At 43.4% G+C, this 19574-nt stretch overlaps 1 protein-coding gene and 1 non-coding gene across 2 annotated transcripts in view; both read right to left on the reverse strand.

The window, feature by feature from the left end:
* Nucleotides 1–19574, reverse strand: part of IKBKB (inhibitor of nuclear factor kappa B kinase subunit beta) — a 74855-nt gene that overhangs the window by 54095 nt on the left and 1186 nt on the right. The gene's annotated exons all lie outside the window — the stretch shown is intronic.
* Nucleotides 11615–11721, reverse strand: LOC144239136 (U6 spliceosomal RNA). Its single transcript, XR_013337324.1, has one exon. It is a non-coding gene; the product is annotated as a U6 spliceosomal RNA (small nuclear RNA).

Below are 19574 nucleotides of genomic sequence, written 5' to 3' on the forward strand. Positions count from 1 at the left end.
GGCACCCGGGTGGCTCACCGGGTTAAGCGCCAACTTTGGATCAGGTCACGATCTCACGGTTCGTGAGTTCGAGCCCCGCATCGGGCTCTGTGCTGACAGCTCAGAGCCTGGAGCCTGCTTTGGATCCTGTGTCTCCCTCTCTCTCTGCCCCTCCCCGGCTCACACTCTGTCTCTCTCAAAAATAAAATAAACATTAAAAAAATAGTCTTGTCTCTCCAGGGTGAAGGAAAGCCTAGCATAGTAGCTGGGAACACAGGATGATTCAATTTAGCATTTACTAGCTCTATGACCTGGGGCAGAGCACTTGGCCTGACTCAGTTTCTTCATCTGTAAAATAGCAATACCTAAATCCACCTTTCAGAGCTATCGTGAAGCTGAGCACCTAGCAGCGCCCAGCCCTTAGNTCATAGACTCAGTTTCATAAACTCAGTCAGTTGGCCTGACTCAGTTTCTTCATCTGTAAAATACCAATACCTAAATCCACCTTTCAGAGCTATCGTGAAGCTGAGCACCTAGCAGCGCCCAGCCCTTAGTAGGTGTTCAATAACACTATGAGCAGCAGACCAGTGTCTTGTAAGTACTCCTGGCATTTAAAATCCGCTGAAGCCTGGCTCCACCCCGTCCTCCCCAGCGAAGACTCCACCCGAGGCATCTGACACCACAGCTGGATTAGACCACCTGTCCAATCAGAGGCACGACACAAGCCCACCTCCAAACAGGCAATTCCTGCTCTTACCCTGCTCTCCAAACAGGCAATTCCTTCCTTACACATACCAACCAAAGACTCATAGGTTATTTTCTCTTTTCTTTGTTAATTTACAGGCTTGTCCATCTTCATGCACTTTAACCTCTTCCAGGAACTAGGACGACGCCCTCAGCTGGGGGGTTGTGAATGGAAGAGAAGGGAATCAATAAAATGTTTTTGAATAATTAAGTAACTGCCGGAGTCCCGAGGATTATCTCATCCTTTTTCCTTGGTGTTCTAGGCAGCACCAAGGAGCCCCAGGGGACAGACTAAAAGGGGAAGGCCCTGAGGCGAACCGGCTGACAGCAGTAGGGACAGTGGCTCTCACCACCACAGGGGTCACCGCTATACTGCTGTCACCTCCTCCGGCCAATATGGGGGCCCCCACGATAGCTGAGGGACAGCAGGTGCCTCTGGCTATGGCTGAAAGCTGGTCCCACTGTCAGTGAGCAAGCTGACTTAACACCAGTACCCTGTGTGTTTGGTGCACCTGCAGGGAGAACCTCTCCAACAGCCTACCTACTGGGGGAGAGCCGCGGCCTGCAGGATGGCTACAGGAAATCCTTCAACAAGAAAGATTCCAGAACGGTAGCAAAATTCTATGACTTGCCCAACTCAAGGATATTCTAGAGGCCCTGACGGGCCATTGTATGAAAATGCATACTGAAAAGAACCATAATTCTTGTAAGCGTAGCAATTCATATGACTGAATGGGACTTAAAACAGACATGTGGAAAACTGTGGCAGATGTCCTGGTGTGCACGTGGCTGTCCTTAGGGCAGCAGAACTGCATCGCAGCCACACATTTACCAAACTGGCAATGATCCCAGTGGGAACACAGGCCCATCCAGTAAGAAACGGAAAAATGGGAAGTCTCTAAACATGAGCAGAAATCGTCTAATAAAACCACTGAATCACTGATCGTTAGACTAATCCCTAAAAGGGACGCTGAAGAATGATAAGCTTCAGAAATAAGGTGGAAGCATCTTCTGACTATAGCACCTCTGTGATACTCTCTGAAGCTGCTTCTGTCAAATCCCACCACCGCTGCGGTTAGGCGGTGTGTTGTGCAGTGACCTCACATGTCGAGTTTTCTTTTTTTTTTTTTAACAGCTCTATTGGAATATAACTGACACACCACACTATTCATCCATTTAAAGTATGCAGTGTAACAGTTTGGGGTGTAGTCCGAGAGGTACAATCAAAACCACAATCCATTTTAGCACACGATCATTATGCCCCAAGGAAACCCTATACCAGTGAGCAGTCACTCTCCATTGTCCCCCAGTGCTTTGAGCAAGCACAACCACCAGTCTACCTTCTATCTCTACGGATGTGCCTGTGCTGAACATTTCATATAAATGGTAGCACACATTATGTGGCCTTTTGTGACGGCTTCTTCACTTAGCATAACGTTTCCAAGACCCACCCACACGGCAGCCAAATGCTTACCTTTGCAACAAACACTCCTTGGTGCCTCCCATGGTAGCAGGCATTGATAACCAGGCTCTGCTGTATTCACACGTTGCTAATTAGAACCCTGATCTTTGGTCTAGATCACGAGGCACTCTGAAGAAGAGCTGACCTCTCTCAAAAACCATAAATCCTGTTGCTACTGAACCAATTAGTACAGCTGTACAAGTGCACTTCGGTAGAAATTCATCTAATACTTTTCATGAGTTAGGGAATGTGTGAAAATACCATTTCTTCAATCAATGGACAGACTGTAGTATATCTCAAAAATGTTATGCCCTCTACGTCATGAACTTCCCGATTTCTCTGTCTGTTCTCTAACTGATTTGAATTTATTTTCAAGTTTCACTTCCCCTTAGTGTGGAGACTCAAACATTTTTGCCCAGTTCACGGTATCTTCATTGACAGAGGTGCTGACATGCCATTAGAGATGCTTGTTTCTTGTGAGGTGGGACCCTCAAGGAAACGGTGAACAGGATGCACCCCAGTTCTACAAGTGATGGGCCAAGTGTAAAGCGAGGGAATAATGCTGAGGGAGTCCATTCATCATGTAATGTTTTAATGGACAGTCTGATAAGTAAGAGTTTAGTATAAGATATTGCAATTCATGGTTTGTTACCACAGAATGACTCAGAGTTTAAATCAAGATATTTAAGGGGAGTGGCCCACATGGTGGAGAAGTAGCGGGATCCAAAGTTCCCTTCTCTCTCAAACACAACACTGTTGAGGCCAAAGGACTCTGAACTCCAAGAGTCTAGGCAGCAAAGAGACAGAGACGCTTCCAGGGACCCACCCAGACAACCTGATGGGCCACAGACAAATGACTGCAAACTGGGAAAGAGAAAATGGGAAGAGGGGAGGGATCTCCTTCTGTGGAGGGACAAATGGAAGAGAAACAGAGGCTGTGGAAGTGTAGGACTGTATCTGGACAAGAGAAAACCATGCACCAGGAGGGAGAAAGACCCCGTCTCTAACTGTGGTTCTTTCTCCAGACTGGGGCTGGCTGCCCTGTTGGTGCATCTGGGGAGGAGAGCCAGCCCTGGGGTCGGTACGGGCTCGGTAACTAGTTCAGAGTCGCAGTCCACAGTGGGAGAGAACAATCGCCTTCCTGGAGTGCTATGGGAAGAAGGTATGTATCCACTCAAAGGGGTGGCACTTCCCCAAAACCAGAGCGGACAGAGTGGGAACCTTAAAGACCCCAGGGTTTAAGTCCCAGCCGAGCATAAGGAAGCGCGGGAGTTGGCAGAGCGGGATGAACCGCCTCGTTAGCGCCCGTGGCACAGTGAGGGCGGCTCTAATAGAGTGGTTCAGGACATCCGGTCCGTGGAGGAGACACTGGGGTGTTGCCATTTTTCTCCCCACCACCACCAAGGGGGCACTCAGAGATCGGACAGCAGGTCCCACGGTGGAAGCGGGAACTGCCTACACCAAATCACGCCCCTCTGCGCAGGGTAAATGCGGATCTACTAGAGTAGGACAAGAGGCTGAGAACCAGATGGCCCCCTTGTTCAGGCCAGCACTGTTGCACTGCCTGATTTAATTCTCGGACAATTCTTATTATTTAGATTTAATCTTCTTTCCTTTTCTCCTTCTTATCTTTTCCCTCCTTTAGTCTGGTTACTCTGGTTATTGGTTTGTTTAAGCAGACATATTTAATCCATTCTGTAGATATATGTTCTACACCTCCTTCTTTATCTTCCTTTCTCTCTCTCTCTCTCTCTCTCTCTCTCTCTCTCTCTCTGGATTAAGCTGTATAGGTTCTCTGTCCGGTCAATTTTCTTTTCTTTTCTTTTTCTCCCCACCTCCTCCTTTATTTTCCTTTCTCTCTCTCTGGATTAAGCTATGTAGTTTCTCTGTCTGGTCAATTTTTATTTTGCTTTATTTTTCCCCACNCCCCTTCTTTATCTTCCTCTCTCTCTCTCTCTCTCTCTCTCTCTCTCTCTCTCTCTGGATTAAGCTGTATAGGTTCTCTGTCCGGTCAATTTTCTTTTCTTTTCTTTTTCTCCCCACCTCCTCCTTTATTTTCCTTTCTCTCTCTCTGGATTAAGCTATGTAGTTTCTCTGTCTGGTCAATTTTTATTTTGCTTTATTTTTCCCCACCCCTGTCTTTTCTCTATTTGTACAGCATAAGGCCGCTTCCATCAGCACCACCTCCACATTGTTGTTTGCTTGTAGCTGGTGTTTCTGATTTTTTGTTTTTGCTTTTTTTTGTTTGTGTGTTTGCTCATTTTGGTCTTCTGGGTTTTTTCAAAATTTGTTTGTTTTCCTTTCCAGGACTACTTCAATGAACAAATCAAAGCACACCTGGTAGAGGGTCCAAAACATCACTACAAGTAGGGAGATAAAGTAACAACAACAGAGAGCAAGCAACATTCTCCAAAAAATACCTCCTGAAGGGCCAGGCCCTGGACAGTGTATGACCCCTCACAGGTACAAGGCACATAACAAGCTTTAAAACACATAAGGGACAGAAAGCTAGCCAAAATGATGAAACAGAAGAATTCTCCTCAGAAGAAATTCCAGGAAGAAAGGACAGCTAGAGAATTTATCAAAGCAGATATAAACAATATAACTAAACAAGAATTTAGAATAAAAGTCGTAAGATTAATCACTGGGCTTGAAAAAAAGCATAGAAGACAGCAGAGAATCTATTGCTACAGGGATCAAGGAACTAAAAAAATAGTCATGATGTTTTTAAAAATGCTATAAATGAGGTACAAAACAAACTAGAGGTGGTGACAGTGAGGACTGAAGAGGCAGAAGGGAGATTAAGTGAAACAAAAGACAAAATTGTGGAAAAAGAAGAAGCTGAGAAAAAGAGAGATAAAAAAATTCTGGACCATGAGTGGAGAATTAGAGAACTAAGTGATTCAATGAAATGGAACACTATCCAAATCAAAGCAGTTCCATAAGAAGAAGAGAGAGAAAAGGGCTGAAGGTATACTTGAACAAATCATAGGTGACAACTTCCCCAATCTGGGGTAGGGAATAGACATTGAAATCCAGGAGGCACAGAGAACACCCTTCAGATGTAACTTGAATTGATCTTCTATATGACACATCATAGTGAAGCTGGCAAAATACAAAGATAAAGAGACAATTCTGAAAGCAGCTAGGGATAAACGGGCCTTAACCTACAAGGGTAGACCCATAAGAGTAGTAGCAGACCTATCTACTGAAACTTGGCAGGCCAGAAAGGAGTGGTAGGAAATTTTCATTGTACTAAATAGGAAAAACATACAGCCAAGGATCCTTTATCCATCAAGCCTATCATTCAAACTAGAAGGAGAGATAAAGGTTTTCCCAAACAAACAAAATCTAAAGGAATTCATCATCACAAAACCAGCCCTACCAGAGATCCTAAGGGGAACTCTGTGGTTGAATGTTGCAAAGACCACAAAGAACCAGAGACACCACTATAAGCATGAAACCTACAGATAACACAATGACCCTAAACCCATATCTTTCAATAATAACACTGAATGTAAATGGACTAAATGCTCCAATCAAAAGACAGAGGGTATCAGAATAGATAAAAAAAAAAAAGCAAGACCCATCTATTTGCTATCTACAAGAGACCCATTTTAGACTTGAGAACACCTTCAGATTGAAAGTGAGGGCATAAAGAACTATCTATCATGCTACTGGAAGTCAAAAGAAAGCTGGGGTAGCCATACTTATACAAACTAGATTTTAAAGTAAAGGCTGTAACAAGAGATGAAGATGGGCTATGTAATAATTACAGGGTTTATCCATCCAGAAGAGCTAACAATTATAAATGTTTATGCACCAAATTCAAATCACCCAAACATATAAAACAATTAATCACAAACACAAGCAATCTTATTGGTAAGAATGTGGTAACTGCAGGGGACTTTAATACTCCACTTAGAGCAACAGACAGATCATCTAGATCATCAAAAAGTCAATAAAGAAAAAATGGCCCTGAGTGATACACTGGACCAGATGGACTTGACAGATATATTTAGAACTTTTCATCCCAAAGCAGCAGAATATACTTTCTTCTTGAGAGCACATGAAGCAGTCTCCAAGAAAGATCACATACTGCATCACAAAACACCACTCAATAATTATAAAAGAATTGAGATCATACCATGCACACTTTCAGATCACAATGCTATGAAACTTGAAATCAACCACAGGAAAAAGTTTGGAAAACCTCCAAATGCCTGAGGTTAAAGAACATCCTACTAAGGGCGCCTGGGTGGCTCAGTCGGTTAAGCGTCCAACTTCAGCTCAGGTTATGATCTCATGATTTGTGGGTTTGAGCCCCATGTCAGGCTCTGTGCTGCCAGCTCAGAGCCTGGGGCCTGTTTCAGATGCTGTATCTCGCTCTCTCTCTGACCCTCCCCTGCTCACGCTCTCTCTGTATCTCTCTCTTTCTCTCACAAATAAATTAAACATTAAAAAAATAAAATAAAATAAAGAACGTCCTACTAAAGAATGAATGGGTCAACCAGGCAATTAAATTAGAAATTAAAAAATATATGGAAACAAATGAAAATGAAAACACAACAATCCAAACCCTTNGGGATGCAGCAGGCAGTCCTAAGAGGAAAATACACTGCAATCCAGGCCTATCTCAAGAAACAAGAAAAATCCCAAATACAAAATCTAACAGCACCCCTAAAGGAACTAGAAGCAGAACAACAAAGAAACTCCAAAGCCAAGAGAAGAAGAGAAATAGTTAAGATTGGAGCAGAAAGAATATAAAATAAAAAATAAAACAGTAGAACAGATCAATGAAACTAAGAGTGGGTTTTTTGAAAAAAATAATCAAAATTGATAAACCTCTATCCAGACTTCTCCAAAAGAAAAGAGAGAGGACCCAAATAGATAAAATCATGAATGAAAATGGATTTATCACAACCAATCCCTCAGAAATACAAGCAATTATCAGAAAATACTATGAAAAATTATATGCCAACAAACTGGACAACCTGGAAGAAATGGACAAATTCCTAGACACCCACACACTACCAAAACTCAAACAGGAAGACATAGAAAATCTGAACAGACCCATAACTAGTGACAAAATTGAACCAGTTATCAAAACTCTCCCAACAAATAAGAGTCCTGGACCAGATGGCTTCCGTGGGGAATTCTACCAGACATTTAAAGCAGAGTTAATACCTATCCTTCTCAAGCTGGTCCCAAAAATAGAAATGGAAGGAACACTTCCAGACTCATTCTATGAAGCCAGCATTACTTTGATTCCCAAACCAGAGACCCAACAAAAAGGAGAACTACAGGTCAGTATCCCTGATGAATATGGATGCGAAAATTCTCAACAAGATACTAGCAAATTGAATTTAACAGCATATAAAAAGACTTATTCACCACGATCAAGTGGGATTTATTCCTGGGATGCAGGGCTGGTTCAATATTCATAAACCAATCAGTGTGATACATCACATTAATAAAAGAAAGGATAAGAACCATACGACCCTGTCAAGAGACGCAGAAAAAGCACTTGACAAAATACAGCAACCTTTCTTAATAAAAACCCTCAAGGAAGTTGGGATATAGAAAGAACATACTTAAACATCATAAAAACAATTTATAAAAAGTCCACAGCTAATGTCATCCTCAATGGGGAAAAACTGAGAGCTTTCCCCCTAAGATCAGGAACACGACAGGGATGTCCACTCTCATCACTGTTGTTTAACATAGTGTTGGAAGTCCTAGCCTCAACAATCAGAAAACAAAATGAAATAAAAGACATCAAAATTGGCAAAGAAGAAGTCAAACTTTCACTTTTCAGAGACAGCATGATACTCTACATGGAAAACCCAAAAGACAGCTAGAACTGATCCATGAATTCAGCAAAGTCACAGGATACAAAATTAATGTACAGAAATCACTTGCATTTTTATACACCAGTAATGAAGCAACAGAAAGAGAAATAAAGAAACTGATGCCATTTACAATTGCACCAAGAACCATAAAATACCTATCAATAAACCTAACCAAAGATGTAAAAGATCTGTATGCTGAATACTATAAAAAGCTTATCAAGGAAATTGAAGAAGACACAAGAAATGGAAAAACATTCAATGCTCATGGATTGGAAGAATAAATACTGTTAAAATGTCAATACTACTCAAAGAAATCTACACATTCAGTGCAATCCCAATCAAAATTGCACCGGCATTTTTCTCGAAGCTAGAACAAACAATCCTAAAATTTGTATGGAACCACAAAAGACCCTGAATAGCCAAAGTAATATTGAAGAAGAAAACCAAAGCGGGTGGCATCACAATTCCAGACTTTAGCCTCTACTACAAGCTGTAATCTTCAAGATGGTATGGTATTGGCACAAAAACAGACACATAGACCAATGGAATCAAATAGAGAACCCAGAATTGGACCCACAAATGTATGGCCAGGCCAACTAATCTTTGACAAGGCAGGAAAGAGTATCCAATGGAAAAAAGACAGTTTCTTTAGCAAATGGTGCTGGGAGAACTGGGCAGCAACATGCAGAATGAAACTAGACCACTTTCTTACACCATACACATGTAAAAGCTCAAAATGGATGAAAGACCTAAATGTGAGACAGGAAACCATCAAAACCCTAAAGGAGAAAGCAGACAACAACCTCTTTGACCTCAGCTGCAGCAATTTCTTGCTCAACACATCTCCAAAGGCAAGGGAATTAAAAGCAAAAACGAATTTTGCTATTGGGACCTCATCAAGATAAAAAGCTTCTGCAGTACAAAGGAAACAATCAAAAAAACTAAAAGGCAACTGACAGACTGGGAAAAGATATTTGCAAATGACATATCTGATCAAGGGTTAGTATCCAAAATATACAAAGAACTCACCAAACTCAACACCTGAAAAATAAATAATCCAGTGAAGAAACAGAAGACATGAATAGACACTTTCCAAACATGACATCCAGATGGCAACAGACACATGAAAAGATGCTCAACATCATTCATGATCAGGGAAAGACAAATCAAAACCACACCGAGATACAAGCTCACACCGGTCAAAGTGGCTACAATGAACAAATCAGGAAACTACAGATGCTGGCAAGGATGTGGAGAAACGGGAACTCTCTTGCATTGCAGCCACTCTGGAAAGCAGTTTGAAGGTTTCTCAAAAAGTTAAAAATAGAACTACCCTATGACCCAGCAAAAGCACTACTAGGAGTTTATCCAAGGGATACACAAGTGCTGATGTATAAGGGCACATGTACCCCAATGTTTACAGCAGCTCTTTTAACAATAGCCAAATTATGGAAAGGGCCTAAATGTCCATCAACTGATGAATGGATCAAGAAGATATGGTTTATATATATAATGGAATACTACTTGGCAACGAGAAAGAATGAAATGCTGCCATTGCAGCAACGTGGATGGAACCAGAAGTATTATGCTAAGTGAAATAAAGTCAGTTAGAGAAGGGCAGATATCATATGTTTTCACTCATTAGTGGATCTGGAGAATCTTAACAGACCATGGGAGAAGGGATGGGGGGAAAATAGTTACAAACAGAGAGGGAGGGAGGCAAACCATAAGAGACTCTTGAATACACAGAACAAACTGAGGGTGGATGGGGGTGGGGGAGAGGGGAAAATGGGGTGATGGGCATGGAGGAGGGCACTTGTTGGGATGAGCACTGAGTGTTGTATGTAAGCAATGAACCAGGGGAACATACCCCAAAATCCAAGAGTACACTTCACACAACGTATGTTAACCAATCTGACAATAAATTATATTAAAAATAAATAAATAAGTAAATATATTTAAAGATCTGCACCTATATTAACTTCAATACACAGAACAGCATGTTAGTTTTTTTTTCAATTTTTTAATGTTTATTTATTTTTGAGAGAGAGACAGAGGCAGAGTGTGAGCAGGGGAGGGGCAGAGAGAGAGGGAGGCACAGAATCCGAAGTAGGCTCCAGCCTTTGAGCTGTCAGTACAGAGCCTGACGCAAGGCTCAAACTCAGGAATGGTGAGATCATGACCTGAGCTGAAGTCAGACACTTAACCGACTGAGCCACCCAGGCACCCCCGGCATGTTAGTTTTTTTTACTGCTACTATTAACAAATTGCCACGAACTTAGTGGCTTAAAACGACATGAAATTATTTCCTTATGATTCTGGAGGTCAGAAGTCTGAAACACATCTCAATGGGCTGAAAGCAAGATGTCAGCAGGGTTGTGTTCGGTTCTAGAAGCTTTAGAGGGAAATAAATTTCCTTGACCTTTCTAGCTTCTAGGAGCTGCCTACATTCCTTGGCTCCTGGTCCCTCCCTCCATCCTCAAAGCTAGCAAGGACAAGTTGACTCTGTCATGTTGCATCACTTTGACACTGACTCTCCTGCCTCTCTCTTCCACTTTTGAGCCCTGACCTAGACAATTTTCACATCTCAGGTCAGCCCCTCAGCAGCCTTCATTCCTCTTCCTACCATATGCACAAGTGCAGGGGATTAGGATATAGACATCTTCCAGGGGGGTGGGGGGGCTTTTACTGCCTACCACAAACAGTATGTGCTTCCTTCATAAAATTGATAAATAACTCAAACCCCAAAGGCAGATTTCTTAAATGACTTAGAAAACATTTCGGGTAATCTATCTATACACTGGATAATTGTAGACAACTGTGGTCTTCTGTTCAACACAAACTAACTAACACACAACTTTCACTGGCTCAACCAAGAGTCTAGAAATATATTTTGATATTGAAGACTGATATTAAAGGTTGAATGAAGATTTGGCATTGGCTTCAACAGCCTAATTCAACCCAGAGCATGAACTGGGCAATATGAATACGGAACACACTGGGGAGTAACTGGGCATAGCAAGCAGAGTGCAGCTTCTATCTGTGGACAGCTCAGCTTAGTCCGATGGTTGCAGGGGAAATCCTAACTTCCTAGGCGTGGGACTGTCCCACGCAGAGACAGACACACTTAAACTTTCTTATACAGTGGCCCTCTAGGCAGTATTCTAAAACATTCTAGTTTTCCATGAGTAGTTTGGAAACAGAAAACCAAACAGACTGACTTTCTGATGCTAAAAACATACCTGCTCTAGAAAGCAAAATTCAACTCAACAGTTTAGAAACAGACTAAAAAATACTAGTCGTGAAACCCTGGGGAGTTTGTTCTTCACCAGCAATGAAACTCAAAGAGCAGTGGATGACTTTCTTTATTTGGACTGGAACTTCCTAGAGTCTTAAGCTCAGTTCTGTAGAAACCTAGACTTGGCCCAAACCATCTCGGCATCCAACTTCCGGTAAGTGGATTCCTCATGCAGGGCAAAACTGAAAATTGGTTTGTAGTCTGAGAAAATGGAGAATGGCGCCAACAGTGTTATCCGTGTTGAATGTGGTTTCTTTCCTTTTTTTCTTTTTCTTTTTTTTTAATATGGAATGCTTCATGAATCTGCGTGTCGTTCTCATGCAGGGGCCATGCTAATCTTCTCTGTATCATTCCAATTTTAGTATATGTGCTGCCGAAGCGAGCATGGAATGTGGTTTCTTATGAAGGTCCCTCAAATCTGTGAATCTTGTGTATGTGAAAACATAAAACTTGTGTCGAAATGGGGTGTAGGACAAAGTGAAGGGGAGAGGAGCACCTCCTCAGACAGCTGAGAGCTACCGAAAAGTATGACAGCACAAGTGAGCTGAAGGCCAGTCGATACAGCAGCTGGCCCAGCTTCCCAAAGTTAGCCTTCGTCTCATGGCTAGGGGAACTTACGGGAAGCCAAGGGGTACACTCAAACCCTTAGCTCAGAAAGGTGCCTCTTGTTACCATGGCACCCATCCAACAGGCCATTGTGGTGAAAGGGGGTAATCGGTAATAACCAACTCATTCCTTCTCAGGTCCTGCCCTCCAAGATGAATACTTCAGAAAGTGGGCACAAAGCTAGGCCTAAAGATATCCTAGGGACAGAACCCAGGCCTGAGAGTCAAAAGGTCTGGCTTCAGCTTTAGCCCTGACTCAACATGCTGACCCATCTATGCTGAGAAGGTCCTGAGTCCAACCCACTCCCTTTGGGGTAAACACTCAATGGACATAGTGGCCTCCAAAGTCACCCACAGGGGCTTGAGGGGTGAAATAAGTCAAAGTGTAACTCCCTCATCCTTCACCTGGTAAATGTGGGACACAGAGCCCATTACTTAAGCTTCTAGGTCTTTATCCATAAGAAGAGGACTCTATCCCTCATTCAAAACAAGATGGAGTGTCTGATACAGAGTGAGCCTTAAGTAAATTAAGCAGTATGATTTCCTTTCTCTGGTCCCATGGAGATGTTACTCTACCTATTTGATTTGTCTTCTCTTCAGACTATTTCCAGTCTATCTCCTTCCAAGATTCTGCTCAAGTTCCATTTCCTCAAGAAGCCTTCCCTTTCCCCTGAGCGTTCAAGAGGTCATATCGATAAAGCATCGAGCCCAACTGGCACAGGACACTCTCAATAAATAGCAGCCATTATTTCTACACAACTTGGTGCTTATATCTAGACCTACTCAGTATACTGCTAGTTACTCATTTTACCTCCTCCATAAGAGCACAAGCACGCTGAAGACAAGGTCATTTCTTTTTTCCCCTGATGGAGCTGAGGTCAATGCTCAATAAATTCTTAATGAACTGACTGAAGTCTTCAAGACTTCAAAACACACACAGAGGGGAGCCTGGGTGGCTCAGTCGGTTGAGCATCCAACTTCAGCTCGGGTCATGATCTCGCTGTTCATGGGTTTGAGCCCGGAGTTGGGCTGTCTGCTGTCAGCGTGGACCCAGCTTCCAATCCTCTGTCCCCCCTCTCTCTGCCCCTCCCCCACACTCTCTCTCTCAAAAAAAGATAAACTTAGAAAACAAAAACACACATAAGCTGAAGTGAGTTTAATCTTGTCCAGTGAGGAGACAAGTAAAAGGCAGTACTACTTCATATAAGTGGTAATAACACTGTACCTTTTATACCTTTGTAACTGCCAGTGCATACATTACCACCTATCGTCTTTACAGGCATCCTTTGGGACCCCAGGGAGCACTTCCCAGCCTCTTTCCCAGCAAAGTGCACAGACAGTATGTTTACAAGGCACCCTGGAACATTCCCAGATGCTTCCAGAGAGCAGCTGCCCTATTTCAAGCCCAGACATGCTGAGGGCCGAGGAGCTCAACAACTTAGCATCCTCAAAAATCCACAGGGGAAGTTGTGGTCCAAAGTCATGGAGCCAGCAAGTAACAGAGCCAGGACTGGAACCCAGGTGTGTGTGATGGGGAGTCACGCGGTTTTCCCCCTTTATTCCCAGAAGTGCTATGGGCTCAGGTCACTCAGGTCATCTTTTCTTCTTCCTCTGTATCTAACACAGGCCTTATTGAAAATATCAGCCTCTCTCGACTACTGACAAATGGCTTGTGCTGACCCTTGGGTTGAGGATTCAAGGGAGTGTAGACACAGCTAGGACTGCCAAGGTCCATGCTTGGTAACAAAATCCACAAACTCAGGGAAACGGGGATAGGAATAGTTGATACACTGCCCTTCCTCACTAAGAAAGAATTCATCTTAGAGTTCTCTGTTAAACAAGAAAGTTTTATGCATGTTGTCCCCCATAGTACTTCAAAATGGTTTAGACTGACTGTAGAGAATTGACAATGTTCTAGGGGTTTCCCTAGCCTTGGATCACCCACCATGGCAAAGCCACAAGCCACAGCAGGGAAGGCAGGAGGCTCAGAATTTAAAAGATGTAGGTTCAGATTCAGCTCCTTCACTTACTAGCTTAGGCTCTTTAGGTGAATGACCTAAGCTCTTTGTGCTTCAGTTTCCTCAATGATAAACAGTAATAACGACAACAGTTCTTGGGGCGCCTGGCTGGCTCAGTCAGAGGAGCGTGCAACTCTTGATCTCAGTGTCATGAGTTCGAGCCCCACATCGGATGTAGAGATTACTTAAATAAATAAACTTAAAAGAAAAAAGGCAACAGTTCTTCCTTTTAGGGCTACTGTGCAGACTGGAGATAAAGTATGTAAAATGCCTACCCCAATGCTGCCAAAGAGTAGGTTCTTGATAAATGATGGGACTGAGTATTAAGCATCACATAGGTCAGTGCAGACACCAACAGACTCTTTCATGCAATTTCTCTTGTGAAAAACTAAAAAAGTCTCTCTTTTGTAGACAAGATAAAGTATATAGAGTATGAGGAAGTGTACATGGCTCCAAAGTGTCATCACTGTATCAGACTGGAGTTAAATGTCAAAACCCCCCTACCCAGCTGGCTTCTTCAAGACGCTCCAAACACAGGGGCAGCCACCAGAGAACGCACCACTCGCACTCATTAACTAAAGAGCCACTAAGCATCCATAGCAGCCCTAAGGATTTCCCCACCCGAGGATCTACCCAGGAGGGTGGCCAGGAGCCAGGCCCCCTGAGCATTTGTGAAAGCTGACTCCTCCGGCTCCTTCGGCCCTCACCTGCTACTCCACCGCTAAGTCCTGCCGATTTTACCCCTAACAGAGTTCTCGGAGCTGCCCACTTCTCTCCACCTCCACCATCATCAGCCTGCTCCAAGCTCTCACCTGGACCCCTCCAAAAGCCCCCTAGCTAGTGTCCCCACGCGACAGGCCAGTGCCAGTGGTGTCCTGGTACCAGCTCTCCTGAGATGGATTGTTAAATATTCAGGAATTCAGTGAGACCTGCTTATTAAATTGTCAGTGGCTTAAAACAAGCCCCAGTGAGGGTAGTTGCCCTGTGGAAACTGGTAAACACTACGAATCGGGGTGTTTTTCTCGGAGACGTTTTTCTCAGAGAGCCAATGTCCCAGCATACCACTGCCTGGGCCCCTCCAACAGCTTCCTGTTGCCCTTCAGATAAAAACAAAAACTCATCTCATTGTCACCTTCTACACCCCAGCCTGCCTTGCCCCTGGCTCCCCTCCTCCTCCCTTCTTCATGTGGGGCTCTCAGTCCCACCTGCTAGCCTAGATCTGCCCCCAGGGGCCATTCACAGGTTCTCTGAGTAGGCTGCTCCCTCTGCCTGGGTCCCTCCCCCCAACTTTCTCAGCCCGGCTAACTTCTACCAGTAACTCAGGTCTCTGCTTAAGCGCCACTTCCTCGAAGAAGCCTACCCCGCCCGCCCTGCTGACGGATCCCACTCTCTGGTAGAAGGTACCACTGTTCTGGGTCCCTCTCCTGTGTCACACTTACGATAGTTGGGAGACTACATTTATAATTATTGATCAACGGCTCTTTCCCTTTTCCAAAAAGATCTTTACAGAAATGAATGATTTGATGCACCCAAAAACACGTATAACATAAAGACAATTGCTATGGGGGGATTGAAAGAAAGCCACAGCCAGACAGGGCCCTGGCTGACCAGGAACTTAGAGCCTTGACAAGACACACTCCTACACACCGACAAAAAGGCAGTGTATGAAACATACAAAACGAGTGGAGCTGAAGGCATTCAAGGGGAGAACTAATTTCCACTGAATGAATGGGTCTGGGGCAGATTTGTGGAGGAGGTGGTCTGGAGCTGACTCTGGAGGAAAGGGCGGAATTACGTACAGCTGCCCAGGAGACAGACGCCTGTCCCAGAGAGCGCTCGGCCAACCAACTTGTTGGGAGCCAGGAGGAGGTGATGCGAGAAAGGCGGGGTAAGGCTGTGAAGAGTCCTCGAACAGCAGACTGAGGAGTTTGGCTTCGGCTTTTAAAAAACAAAGAACTTGGGGCGCCCGGATGGCTCAGCTGATTAAGCGTCATGGACTCACGGTTCGTGGGTTCGAGCCCCGCGTCGGGCTCTGTGCTGACAGCTCAGAGCCTGGAACCTGCTTCAGACTCTGTGTCTCCCTCTTTCTCTGCCCCTTTCCCCCTCTCTCTCTCAAAAATAAACATTAAAAATGTAAAAATTTAAAAATTATAATAAAAGATAAAAAACAGAGAACAATAAAAACAATTTAAAAAAGAACAACCATCAACAAAATGAAAAGGCAACCTAGAGACAAGATACTTGCCAATGATACACTCAGTAAGGGGTTAATACCCAAACTGTAAAAAGAACTTACACAACTCAACATCAAAAAGCCTAATGATCCCGTTAAAAAATGGGCAGAGGACTGGAAAAAAATTTTTCCAAAGAAGACATACAAATGGCCCACAGACGTATGAGAAGATGCTCAGCATAACTCATCATCGGGGAAATGCAAATCAAAACCACAATGAGATATCACCTCACATCTGTCAGAATGGCTAGTACCAAAAAGACAAGAAATAACAGGCGCTGGCAAAGATGTGGAAAAAGGGAACCCTCACGCACTGCTGATAGGAATGTAAATTGGTGCAGCCACTATGGGAAACAGTAGGGAGGTCCCTCAAAAACTTAAAAATTGGAGGGATGCCTGAGTGGCTCAGTGGGTTGAGCGTCCGACTTGGGCGCAGGTCATGATCTCATGGTTTGTGGGTTCGAGCCCTGTGTCAGGCTCTGTGCTGAATGCTTGCTCAGAGCCTGGAGTCTGTTTTGGATTCTGTGTCTTCTCTCTCTGCCCCTCCACCGCTCACGCTCTCTTACTCTGTCTCTCAAAAATAAATAAATGTTAAAAAATTAAGAAAAAAACCTTAAAAATGGAAATACACTATGATCCAGTAATTTTACTGCTACGTATTTAATCAAAGGAAACAAAAACACTAACAGATGCACCCCTATGTTTACTGCAGCATTATTTACAACAGCCAAGCCAGGGAAACAACCCGAATTTCCGCCAATAGATGAATGGATAAAGAATATTCCTCAGCCATAAAAAAGAATGAAATCTTGCCATTCATGACAACACGGATGGATGTAAAGGGCATCATGTTATGTGAAATAAGTTAGAAGAAAGAAATATCGTATGACTTCACCCCATGTGGAAACTAACCAAAACGAATGAACAAACAAAAAAAGGAGAAACAGACTCATAAATACTGAGAAGTGGTGGTTGCCAGAGGGGAGGGAGGGGGGACAGGTGAAATAGGTGTAGGGGATTAAGAGATACAAACTTTCAGTTGTACAATAAATAAGTCCTGGGGATGAAAAGTACAGCACTTTAAATCTATGGAGTCAATAATACTGCAATAACATTGTTTGGTGACAGATGGTAACTATATTTATCATGATGAGCACGGTATAATGCACATAATCATCAAATCACTTGTTATACACCTAAAACTAATATAACAATGTATGCCAACTCTACCTCAATTAAAAATTAAATAAAATAAAAATGAAAAAGAAATTAAGGTTTTTGAGCAGGGAAAGGAACTTGAAAGTAGTAATTTTAGAAGACTAAGCCATACACATACACAAACATTTACACATTTTCGGGCCCATTTCTAATAAGCCAGGAACAAATCCCATCTGACCATAGCTTTCCAAACTCACAGAGCAGATGGAGGCCATTTTGAGCTAGAGATGACAGACACAGGATGCATTTGGACAGAACCCCTTTTGAGGGAAACCAAATGTCTCTAGTTCAGCTGCTGCAAGATGTTTTCTGTTGTCAAGAATCCAAAAGCCTTGGCCTGTCTAGAGCAGCCCAGGTATATGCAGGGCCATAAACCAATCTGAGTCTTCTGCTAAGTCTTTTGAGTCTTAATGCTAAGTCCGTAGCTATACTCAGACCAGAATATATTTGAGCCAGTTGTGTTTAAATTTTTTTAAATTTATTTTTGAGAAAGAGAGATAGAGTACGAGCGGGGGAGGGGCAGAGGGAGACACAAAATCCAAAGCAGGCCCCGGGCTCTGAGCTGTCAGCACAGAACCCAACGCGGGGCTTGAACTCATGAACAATGAGATCATGACCTGAGTGGAAGTTGGATGCTTAACCAGACTGAGCCACCCAGGCGCCCCAAGCCAGTTGTGTTTCTAAGGCCCCCTCAGCCATAGGGTTTGCTGGAATTCTGGTTTCCTAGTTGAATGTGAGAATCACCACCTACAGAACTGTACTCTGCCCTCCAGCTCTGACTCCCACATTCCTCCGCGGATCATTTCATCCACTCAGAGCTGACGAGACTCAGGCAGGGTCTAGAATGTCTTCCAACTACTGATGAAGGACAGTGGCTATCTGGAATGGTGCTCTGACACGGCTGGCCAATAGCCTTGAGCCCCCTCCCCACCCCCCGCCGCCACCCCCTGCCCACTGGCTGCTGCAGCCGGCTCCTGGGAAGTGGTACACAATTTGCCATTCCCTCAGTCCAAAAAAGTGCTCTGTAGCCCCTGAGCAAAAAGCAGGTGCCCTCCTTCAAGGACTTCAGGGGTCTGGCTTTGGGGTCAGGAAGCTAATTTTAGCTTTCTGGTAACCGACGGTTCCCTAGAGCAGTGGTCTCTAAATTGGGTATATGTGCACCAAGAGTTACCCAGGACTGGAATCCAAAAACATAAAAAAGAAATTAAGCTTCTCTGATATTAACTTTATAGCACCGTCCTCAGATAATTTTTCAGAAGGTCACATACATGTCACGCACGCATGGCACTCTAAGTGTCCTGAGGAAAATGGGCATTCCATGGGCCGTGGCGGACAGGGGCCTAGGGAGACACGTGGCAGGTCACATGTGCCCCCGCTAAGAGTACATTATGGATTACACTACCCGATTTCAATAAAATGACTCGCATAAAATGGACAAGTGGCTGAAGAAATTCCTGTAGAGAGCCTCCTTCCGTACATGTAACATCAGCACAAGCCAACAGGAAGAGGGAAGAGCTAAACACTTCTGTGAGCAACTCATTTCAGACACATAAGGGATAAAAACAATAAGGACTGAATCAGATCTAAAAGGAAGTTAGTCCAAATAATTCAAAATTATAAAAATGACTTGAAATATGGATTCCCCTCCACTATCCCTAACAAAAATTCTTTCGTATGATCTGTGTATTGTGTGCTGTGCAGCACTGCATACAATACTGGGAAGACATCATAACTGGCACGCATTTAAAATGTTTTTAAATGAATTTTTTTCAACACTTCAGTATATTTCACTATGCTCATCCTTTTTTTCCTATTTTTGTATGTTTTAGAACATGTAATATATTAGTATGCAACATATCAGTACATGATAGTATAATGGCAGCACAAATTCTAACTTAAATATATATATATCTCTGAGGGGCGCCTGGGTGGCTCAGTGGGTTAAGCATCCCACTTAAGGAGTTCAAGCCCTGCCTCCAGCTCTGTGCTGACAGCTCAGAATCCAGAGCCTGCTTGGGATTCTGTGTCTCCCTCTCTCTCTGCCCCTCCCGTGCTTGTGCTATCTCTTTCTCTCTCGAAAACAAATATCAAAAAACTATAATAATAAAATAAAATATATATATTTGGAGCTGAAAACTTAAAATATGTTTACCATTTATTTGAGA

This window comes from Crocuta crocuta, unplaced genomic scaffold (assembly GCF_008692635.1).
Source record: "Crocuta crocuta isolate KB4526 unplaced genomic scaffold, BGI_CrCroc_1.0 scaffold177, whole genome shotgun sequence".
Classification (NCBI taxonomy): domain Eukaryota; kingdom Metazoa; phylum Chordata; class Mammalia; order Carnivora; family Hyaenidae; genus Crocuta; species Crocuta crocuta.